This window comes from Parasteatoda tepidariorum, chromosome 11 (assembly GCF_982258835.1).
Source record: "Parasteatoda tepidariorum strain Cologne lab strain chromosome 11, Ptep-v5.0, whole genome shotgun sequence".
In the NCBI taxonomy this organism is placed as follows: Eukaryota; Metazoa; Arthropoda; class Arachnida; order Araneae; family Theridiidae; genus Parasteatoda; species Parasteatoda tepidariorum.
The window spans coordinates 46,294,610-46,306,390 of NC_141765.1; the positions used below are offsets into that span (position 1 = coordinate 46,294,610).

General features: G+C 25.9%; 1 protein-coding gene across 2 annotated transcripts in view; it reads right to left on the reverse strand.

The window, feature by feature from the left end:
• LOC107445728 (fibroblast growth factor receptor-like 1) overlaps positions 1-11,486 on the reverse strand; it is a 42,769-nt gene extending 31,283 nt beyond the window's left edge. Inside the window, exon 1 of one of the 2 annotated variants that reach the window (XM_016060202.4) lies at positions 11,256-11,486. The gene's annotated coding sequence lies outside the window, so the exon portion shown is untranslated. The remainder of the gene's footprint in view (positions 1-11,255) is intronic. The other variant, XM_087154368.1, reaches the window with a different exon arrangement.
• Positions 11,487-11,781: the final 295 nt, after the last annotated feature.

Consider the following 11,781-nt stretch of genomic DNA (forward strand, 5'->3'; position numbering starts at 1 on the left):
GTATGAATTTAAAAAATTATAAAAATTTAAAATTTTTAACCTTAAAGTTTTTTTGCTGACAAAATTTAGCCTCGTTTAGTAAAACTTATTACCTACCTTTAAAGTTAAAGATGAATTGTCTCTATGACGATATATACTCGAAAATATGTTAGTAAATTTGTACGTGACACATTGACACTGAATTCAACGCCGTTTTATACATTTTACGATATCGGTGTGATTGTATTTAAACAGATGGAAGCACGACTTAATTTAGTTTTGTTTGAAAAATAATCAACGATTTAAACAATTAAATCTCCACTTGTAATAAAAGAAAGACTTATAAATAAATGGTTCAAAGACCTAGGTATTTACTTTAGTAATAATCCTTATGATTTTAATTTACCACGTGTGCAATATTAGACGAAGTTCTTTCTCTCTGCAAACGTCGATTTTAGCAGCAAAATTAACCCACCTCTAGTTATTGCACGGTTTGCTTCTTGACTCAATGCAAAATCTTTTTAACGTTAAAGTTTAATTGTTAACAAAAATTTATCCTCGTGTAGCGAATTAAACTTATTACTTGCCTTGGAAGTTAAAGTTGGAAGTTGCGTCCCTCGAAAATATGTTAGTAAATTTATATGTGATGCATTGACGTCGAATTCAACGGCGTTTTATACACTGTATGATACTGATGTGATTCATATTTTCATTTCCTAAGGCTATTCAACTTCATTTTAAACAAATACATTTGTATTTAAACAGATGGAAAGACTCAACTTAATTTAATTTTGTCTGAAAACTAATCAACTAACTTCAATTGAATTTCCACTTGTAATAAAAGAAAGACTCATAAACAAAAAAATAGGTCAAAGACCTAGGTTTATATTTTAGTGACATTCCTTACGATTTGAATCTATCTCAGTGCAAAATTAGACAAAGCTTTTTCTCTCTGTAAATATTGATTCTAGCAGTAACATTAACCCACCTCTAGTTATGGCACGTTTTGCTTTTTGACTCAGTACAAAATCTTTTTAACCTTAAAGTTTAATTGTTAACAAAAATTTATCCTCGTGTAGCGAATTAAACTTATTAATTGCCTTGGAAGTTAAAGATGAATTGCGTCCCCGACGTTCTGTACTCGAAAATATGTTAGTAAATTTATATGTGATGCATTGACGTCGAATTCAACGACGTTTTATACACTGTATGATACTGATGTGATTCATATTTTCATTTCCTAAGGCTATTCAACTTCATTTTAAACAAATACATTTGTATTTAAACAGATGGAAAGACTCAACTTAATTTAATTTTGTCTGAAAACTAATCAACTAACTTCAATTGAATTTCCACTTGTAATAAAAGAAAGACTCATAAACAAAAAAATAGGTCAAAGACCTAGGTTTATATTTTAGTGACATTCCTTACGATTTGAATCTATCTCAGTGCAAAATTAGACAAAGCTTTTTCTCTCTGTAAATATTGATTCTAGCAGTAACATTAACCCACCTCTAGTTATGGCACGTTTTGCTTTTTGACTTAGTACAAAATCTTTTTAACCTTAAAGTTTAATTGTTAACAAAAATTTATCCTCGTGTAGCGAATTAAACTTATTAATTGCCTTGGAAGTTAAAGATGAATTGCGTCCCCGACGTTCTGTACTCGAAAATATGTTAGTAAATTTATATGTGATGCATTGACGTCGAATTCAACGACGTTTTATACACTGTATGATACTGATGTGATTCATATTTTCATTTCCTAAGGCTATTCAACTTCATTTTAAACAAATACATTTGTATTTAAACAGATGGAAAGACTCAACTTAATTTAATTTTGTCTGAAAACTAATCAACTAACTTCAATTGAATTTCCACTTGTAATAAAAGAAAGACTCATAAACAAAAAAATAGGTCAAAGACCTAGGTTTATATTTTAGTGACATTCCTTACGATTTGAATCTATCTCAGTGCAAAATTAGACAAAGCTTTTTCTCTCTGTAAATATTGATTCTAGCAGTAACATTAACCCACCTCTAGTTATGGCACGTTTTGCTTTTTGACTCAGTACAAAATCTTTTTAACCTTAAAGTTTAATTGTTAACAAAAATTTATCCTCGTGTAGCGAATTAAACTTATTAATTGCCTTGGAAGTTAAAGATGAATTGCGTCCCCGACGTTCTGTACTCGAAAAAATGTTAGTAAATTTTTATGTAACGCATTGACGTCGAATTCAACGACGTTTTATACACTGTATGATACTGATGTGATTCATATTTTCATTTCCTAAGGCTATTCAACTTCATTTTAAACAAACACTTTTGTGTTTAAACAGATGGAAAGACTCAATTTAATTTTGTCTGAAAAATAATCAACTAACTTCAATTGAATCTCCACTTGTAATAAAAGAAAGACTCATAAACAAATAAATAGCTCAAAAACCTAGGTTTATATTTTAGTGACATTCCTTACGATTTGAATCTATCCCAGTGCAATATTAGACAAAGCTTTTTCTCTCTGTAAATGTTGATTCTAGCAGTAACATTAGCCCACCTCTAGTTATTGCACGTTTCGTTTCGTGACTCAATACAAACAGCTGTGCATCTTAAAACCTCTTTTCATCTGTCATTCGCCTCGAAAGGTAGATCAAAAAGTGTGATTTATAACAACCTCGATAAGTTTATGAAACGGCTTAAGGCATAGATTATTAATGTAGACCACAATTCTTATCAAATAGTCTAATATCGGAATAAAGAAGAGATGTAACAATTTCTTGCTGAATGAAAGTTTTTATAGTGTTGTATCATAAAACGTTCCCTTATAAAAGCTTTTTGAATAAAAATCCTTGTGTTATTATATTTATATTTTTTTCACTTATGAATGGCGTTTGGAATCTGAGGAATTTTAATTTGCTTTACGAAACTTAACTTTCTTTAAATAAGTATCGTATTACAATAACTACCTTTCTACTTTTAATTGATTTTATAAAATTTAATAAAAAAAAAAGAAATAATAAAAAAAGCGTAAAAGTTAAGAAATATTTTATATGTTAATTTTTAATTATTAAATTTTATTTTAATGTTCAGGGAATTGTTCGTAATATTTTATTATCTCTATTGCAGTAATGATAAAATTAATTTAGTTTGGATAAAATTAATGCATTCTCTCTTTTTAGGGAGTGTCGGGTATTCTAAAAAATTAAATAAGTTCAGTATGGACAGTGTTTTTAGGATGTAAGTATTATAGTAGTTTTTTTGTATGAAAATGGAAAGTTTCTTTAAGCGAACACAGTATGAATGGTTATTTTTGGGATCAGTAAATAGTATGACTATCAAAGATAGCTTGAAATGAATACTACATAACTAATAGTATGGCAATTAAAATTTTCTTTAAATGAATACCGTATGACTGGTATTTTTTGGGATAAGTATACATTGTAACTGGTTTTATAAAATTAAAAAAGAAAAATTTATAAATTCTGTATGAATAGTATGTTTGGGAACAGTAAGCATTAGAATTCATTTTATTAAAACTGAATGTTTCGTTACACGAACACCATTGAATGATGTATGAGATCTGTATATATTAGAATTCATTTTGTAAAATTGAAAAAAAAATCTTTAAGTGAATTTAGTAGAAAATATATTTTTGGGGGGTCTGTAAATTTGCATTAACGAAACAAAAGAAGAAAAACTCTTTAACCTATTCAATACCGATTTATTTTAATGCCTAACAAAATGGAAACAGTTAAACTAAATATTGAGAGTGAGTTTTTGATTAAAAGTGATTCGAGATGTATTTAGAGGACTAGTTACCAAATATAACCTGATATCTATACGAAATGCATTTATTTACATGATGTAATAGTTCTCAATGCGTTATCTAATTCTAAAATAGAGTGACAGAAAATATTTTCTGCCACCACTTTTTATTTATTTGAAATAAATACACGACGAGTTTCACGCGTCAAACGAACGGATTGAGTTAAATAAATGTGTTATGAATCGCCTTTTTTGGGATCTGCAATTATTAGTATTATAATATTTTTAAAAAAAATACTCCTTAAATAAATGCATGAATAAATTTGAGGTAAATATTGAATGTACCTAAAATAAATGTAGTTCTTTTTTAAAAAATATTATCTCTATGAAATATTTATATCATGAAAAGCATACGGCAAAGTTTCTTGAAAACTTGACTTCAGTTAAAAACTTTCGTAAAATATGCCGAATATTTATGATAATTATAGATCATTAAATAGTTATAATAATTTTCAAATACTAAATCTAATAATTAAAGATTATCATTAAAATTGATTTTGTATATAATATATATCTTGAGAGGACTTGAGGATTAATGAAATTTATAATTTTTCATGTTAAAAATTAAAAACTTCATTTTTTATTATTTTTGAATGTAAAAATTAAAAAACTCGATGATTATAAAAATTTATGAATTACATGATTGAGAATTTTGGAAAAAATATTACGAATAAGAGGGAAAACTTATATAATAAGAGAGTATTCATAATGTGCCTTAACTAAATTTTTTTAAACAATTTCACTTTAGTTAAATAAATACTTTGTATTTAGCAAATATTTAATGAATAATATTGTACAAAAACATTTTCTTAATAAAAAAATAGCATAATTTGATAAATTTTCGACATTTTAAAAATTTACTCCGTTTTCGAAAATAATTTTTCTAAATAAAGCTAAAGATTAGGTAAGATTATTTAGTAGTTTTCCAGTGTATTTTATGACTTCAAATACTAATTTCAAATTTAATATTCGCCTATAATCTTTATTACGAAATATTTAGAAAAGGAGAAGAAAAAGGATTGAAATCAAAGGTAAACAACAAAAGAAAGAAATAAAAGTAATAATTTCTTGCACTTTTTAAAGCCTTCCAAGCATCATTTTTTTTAAATTTTTAAATAAGTTAAATGAAAATTAAAATTTTTTTTATCAAGGTCAATGAAATAAGTTTTTTTTTAAAATTGGTATGATATAACTTTATATTTTCAGTATATTATCCTTTTTCACATCATAATTTTTTTCATTCATTTACATAAAACGAAAAATACCTACTTAGAACTAAGCATTTGAAAGCTCAGTTGAATATCTAATATTTCGTTTAGATTTACTTATCAATTTTACAGCACGTATATCATTGACGACGTTCCCGTTGAATATAGTATATTTTCTTCTGCTACACTTAGTAATTTTAAAGTATGTGTAGTTGTGTTGTAGTTCCCTTAAATGTGCGTTTTTTTATGTTTAAAATTAAAAAAAATTTTAACGAAATGGTGGTAAGTGAACAAAAAATGCCTAAATTTCAGGATTTATGGTTTATTCTACGAATTTTCAAAGTGTTCTAACGCTTTCAAAGCGTTAACATGGTTTCAAAGTTGTGTATATTAAAAAAACGTCATTTAAATCGTTTGCGCGAGGAAAAGCACTGTAAAAAGCATTTTTCAATTTCATCAATTTATATTTTAATAAATGTGGTGACTTTTTCCCTATAAAATAATAATTCAGATTATTCCTTTAAGAAAGTGTTTTAAGCAAATAAAAACTCTTTAGGTTTAATTGCTAAAACATCCTAAATATTATTTAAATGTCTCAAAGTATATATTTTTCGCAATTGTAATAAAATAAATTAAATTTATAGTATTTCAGAATAATTAATGCTGTTTAGATTTTTGCGCTTTATGTTGTATTGATAAAAATATTTTATTTTCATGAAATTTCTCTCTCTTTATTTGGTATTAGTTTTTTATTTATTTGCAACCATTTTATTTTATTTATAAAATTTTCATTCTAGGTTAATTCATAAAAATTGTTGCTCAGAATATTAATAAACTTGGGATTTTCTGTACTTAGAGTTGTTAGTTGCTATTTATGAAGAAAAATTTTCAGGAAATCAGTATATTTAAAAACAAAACACTTTTTCTAAAGAGAAGCAGAATTATTTTTAGTTGATGATTTAGTTTCTCTTCTACGCCATGACGTTAATCAATTTCTTTTCAACAGAAGGCAAGAAAAACAATCGTACACATTTTTCAAGGCAATGAACTACGGAATAAAAGTGTAATTGAATTTTTTTTTTCTGAAAGAAATAAAAATTTTGTAGTATAGAGATAGAGTTGTTTTTCTTTTTTTTATTTTATGAAATGAATGGTTGTAAGTTGCGGTTAGAGATTTTCATTTTAAAATAATTAGTTTTACAAAAACAATTTAAATTGTTTTCCATTTTCTGACAACAATACGAATTCACAAGGATAGCTTTCCAGTTTTTTTTATCCATGTTTTCTTTCCTTCTTAGATTTGTTTTAGTCATTTAAATGGAAAAAGGTTTCCTCTAGAGCTGCAATAATTTTCGATTATTTGATTTTTTTACGAACAAAAGATTCTTATAAAAATTCTACACTGTATGCAATGCTTTCCGCTAATTTTCGCGAAGACGCACGAGGCACTTTTAATTATTTTATTTCTTACTATCATTATTTATAATTTTAATTCCAATTGATAATGGGTATCGAAATAGTTATTTTAATTAATGAATTTTCTTTAAAATATTTAGAAACTTATACTCATGGCTTGGATTCACAGTTGGAATTGGCTACTTAATGTCTCTGAAGCAGAACTGATTTAATTTGGTCTTGCGAACTAAAGTGAACTAAATCTTAAGGAAAAGAAATGCAGAAAAAATTTATTTAAACGAAAAAAATCGATCTAACATTAATTCTGTTTAATTTTTATGATTATTATTATTTCTGTTTTTTTTTTTTTCTCCTGAAGAGTTAGCGTTAACACTACGGGTCTTTTTACTAAAAATTTGTAAGAGAGGGATGAACTTTGACGCAATTTCCGAAAATATCGTTGGCTTTGCCTACATTCGATGATTTTGTTATGGAAACATATTTTGAAATGCAAAATTATTTCAGGTAGAATTTTTAATTTCTTAAGTCTCAAAATGTTTTAAATTTTATTTACTTACATTCTTAATTTAATTTACCCGGTGCTTAGTTCAGTTTTTTAAAAATTAATTTCTACATTCGGTGATTTTGTTATGGAAACATATTTTGAAATGCAAAATTATTTCAGGTAGAATTTTTAATTTCTTAAGTCTCAAAATGTTTTAAATTTTATTTACTTACATTCTTAATTCAATTTACCCGGTGCTTAGTTCAGTTTTTTTTAAATTAATTTTTTTAAATTTTTTTTTATTTTAATAAGTTATTTATTCCATTAAGACTAAAATAATTTAAATCAAGAATATTTTTTCTTTTAATTTTACTGTTAGAGAACTTTTCTTTTTAGTTAATAAATTTCAAAATAATAACGTTTCAATTAAGTAATTTAAAACAATTTCTTTTAGTATGGTGGCTATTAGTAATGCATCAAATGTTTATCATGTATTTAGACAATCTAGACTTCTAAAACTAACGGAAATATAAAGTGCAACATTTGAATACAAATATTTTAACACACGCTCTGCAAATAAATTTTAAAATTTTTCTTTGATGTCGCAGATCAGTAGGGGAGAGTGGGGTCAATTGTAACAGGGTACGATTGTAACAGAGCAAAAATTTCGAGTGTCGGGTTCTAGATTTGGTTCCTAGGTGGTGCACAAGGTGTATTTAATAAATCTACATGTACACCCCTGCTGGCAACCATTTTTATGTACTTTTGAAAGAGTTGCATCACAAAAGATATTGTCACGCTACATAAGTACTTTTTTTGGTATTGGAATATTATATTGTAACAAAGTAATTTTGTTTAAACAAATAAAAATTATTAACCGAATATGTAAGTGGACACATTAATTAACATTTTGAAAAAAAAGATTAGTTTTGTTAATTAACTAGCATTGTTTTTAACAAATGAAGCTGAAATGGCGTCTTGGGGACGATTGTAACAATAAGTAAAGGGACGAATGTAACAGCTGAAATTAAATAATCTTATGTTTACAAACCATTACTTAACTCTTTAAGAACCACCAATAGTTTCCTATATCATTCATATTATGTTGCGTGTGCATTATTTTATTTGTAACCTTTCACAGCATAAATTAAAATTTTTAACTCCTTAAAGTTAAAAGTTTAACCCTTTAGGTCTCTGCTCATTATTATTTTTACTCCTAAAATATCACTACTATTTTGATCAATAAAAAATATATCGCAACTATGATAATATATATAATTAACTATGCTTTAGTTGAATTTATGAACTGTTACAATTGACCCCGTAAGTGGGGACAATTGTAACAAGTGCACGACTGTCAAAAATTGTTAATAACTAATATAATAACATTTAAAATAAGGTATTTTTTTTTTCTACTAGAGGATGGTCTACTTTACTCGTCTGTCAATTAATACTAATAATATATTGGATTTTTTGTTAGTTAAAAATAGTTAAGTAAAAAATGTTACAATTGACCCCACTCTCCCCTACAGAGTTCTCTGCAACTGGGCACAGAATATTTAAGAATATATATTTTAATCAATGTTTCCTCTATTTTCTTTTCTTTTTTTCTCGCTGAGCAAGTAATAGAGAACAAAACAAAATCAGCTAGCCATTTGCTTTTTTTCTCTTTTTTTTCAAAATTCCTTTGTAATGAAAAAATTACACATATAATTTAAAAAAAAAAAAAGAATCTTTAAGTTAAAACTGTAAATATTTTACTCAAATTAGAGTTAGAAATAAAATTTGTTATTTTTATTTCTATACTTTCAAATAATCAACAAAGTTGACGTATCAATAACAAACCCAATGTTTGGATAATAAATTTTTAGATGTTGAAAACATAAGTGACAAAATAAAAATAAATAGCCTATATCTTACGCTTACTCTGAAAGCGTCAAGCTATTGAAATAACTTTTATACTTTAATTAACTTTTGCTTTATTATTAGTAAATTTATTTACTGGTTTATCTTTAAACCTAATAGACGAAATGTTTAATTTTTACAACAGCAACAATAAGCAACACTTTTAATTGAGTCTGAAAATATCTTAATTATAAGAAAATATTTAAATATCTTATAGAAACAAATATTAAAATACCTTATTTGTAAGCAAATAATTTAAACCATTTGATAATTTTTTTACCAGAATTCAGTTTTCAAAATTATTGCTCCTATAAAACCATATTTTATAGTTAATTTTACCAAAATCATTACCAAAGTGCTTTGGAAAAAATTACCGAAAATTACCGTGTTCCCATAGAGCCAAAAACACTGTAAATTTTACCATATTCTGGGTAATTTTGACTATACTTTTTTTAAAAATATAATATATTATCTAATTTATTTTCGTCAAGATCCAAATTAATTTTAGAAATTCGATGAAAAATCAGACCAAGCAAACAATTTTAATTCAATTTGCTAAAAAGTAAATAGTTTAATTTTTGTAATTTTCGTTTAGAGTTACAATAAATGCTCAAAAAATCAAAAGTATCCCGAATATACATTACATTAGTTATCAATTGTTTCACTACAATGAGCTTCAAATCCGATGAATAGTTCGAAACTTGTTAAAAAATTTAATTAAATAAAAAATTCATAATTTCATACTCAATGAATGTTTCGTCTCTCCTGTTTCTATTATGCTCCTCTGTAGTAGAAAAATCAACGTAAACGACAAAAAATTCAAAATCAAGAGTTTTATAAATTTGGTATCTTTGTAAGATAAACTATATATTGCATAAAATTTTTTTAATTAGTTTTCTGAAATTCTATTCTAGCGTTCATAGCATTAACAATAAAAACAAAATAGTGGTCAAGCACACTTTTCTCAATATCTATCGTGAAGCAGATACGTTGTTTTTTCAATTGTGTGGCTGTATAAGTATCTTGTGCGAAGCATTTTTCTGAGGAGGTACATTAGAGCCAAAGTATATGTACGTGAGGTCCTATGCTATTTGTACTATACTTCATACTATACTATTTGATTTACGGTTGCTATATACAAAAGACATATCCAGCCATATGCAGCAAAATTAGGTCATGCATAACTTAATTTTTGCACATAGTAATAACAAAAAGAACACTTTACAAGTTTCAAAAGCTCCTTTGCACACATTAAAAAAGAAATTTAAAATTGACAAAATAAGATTGAAACAAACAAAACAGATATCATTAGTAGATTAAGTTTGAAAATATGTTATTTTTTTATTTTTAGCAGTATACTATAATTTAAATTTATATAGTATTTTAAAACTTTTTCATTTTTATTTTCAAACATTATACGTTTAAGCACGAAGTTACGTTATGCAGTAAAGTAAAGCATTTGTAAAGAACATTTATATAATTTAATAAAAAATTTTAACATTCCTTATAAAAAATTTGTTATGTGTCATTGATTGTATAATTATTTTAAACATTTATTGTATTGTAGTCAACTGTATTATCAAGTAAACATTATACATTTTATCATTAAAAGTAAACTTTTGTCGAGTAATCATTTCAAATAAATTTTCAAAGAAAATTTATTTTATTATTATTGCTATACTTGTGGACTAAAGTACCTTTCAGAAAATAAACTGGTTCAATGTATCTCCCAATTCTGACTCCAACAAAGTAAATAAACATCATTTATTGTTTTATTTAATTGATATTTTAGATTTCTTTTTAAAACTATCAATTTTAAAATTACTTATCGATTCATTCAATATCAAACTTTGTTCACGTTTTGAAAAAAAAACTTGCTGTTAATATGGAATTTATTTATTTATTTGTTATTTAGTTTTATTTTATTTTATTTAATTATTAATTATTACTTTATTTTATTTACGACTTATTTTATTTATTACTTTATTCTACCAATTTCTTCGTCTTTTTATTGAATGTTCAGATACTCAATTCAGCATTAATTTTAGTAGTCTTAAAAAGAGCAGAGAATTCATTAAAATAAAGTAAGTAAATGAGGAAATAAACTTGACTAATTGTTACATGTTACTAGTTACATGACTTTAATGACGCAACTTCTGCTGTAAGAACATTATTTTTACTATTTTAATATTTTCTCATAATTAACAAAATTATAAAAAAAAAAAGTTCCATGTAATTTAATAGAAAGTACATCACTTGCAAAATAATAATTCATTGACTACTTTGTCAATTAAACATTTGTTTCGTATTCTATTTCTTTACATCGGTAAACAAAGATTGTGCTATGAAAATTTTTTTAAATATCGCTAAGATTTCTGTAGTTTTATAAAAAATAGAATAGCTTTTAAAAGTAAAATCAAATTAAATTAAAATCTGTTACCTAACAAGAAAACGCAATCAGCATGTAGTCAAAAACGCAACCCTGTGCTGTCAATCGAAACCACGTGCAAGTCGTGTGGATGAGATGTCAAAAATAAGCTTCTTTTACTTCTCAACTCAAAACTAAAACTGAGAATATTGTAATCTCGCAGGTGCCGGCTTGCTAAATGTTGAACCAATCAGGAAGAAGCTCGAGTATGGGGAAAACTTTCTCTGCGTCTTCATTTGGAATGTTTCGGGTTCTTTTTTATTTCTTTGATTTGATATCTTCTGGATGAACTCTCCAATTACAGATAACGAGAAATCAAATTGTGATAGTATGGCTACATGCAGAGTGGAAAGGAAACCCATGTTGCGGAAAGGCATGTGGCTGTTGACGCCTCATGTCAAACTCATTTCTCGTCATTCGAAAGCATAAATATTTCAAAAAGATAAGCAACTCACAATTTATTTAGTGTTATTTTTGAATAAGTTTCGATAGATTCTTTAGAAATTATAGTAGATCTCTAGTTTCGATGGATCGTTCA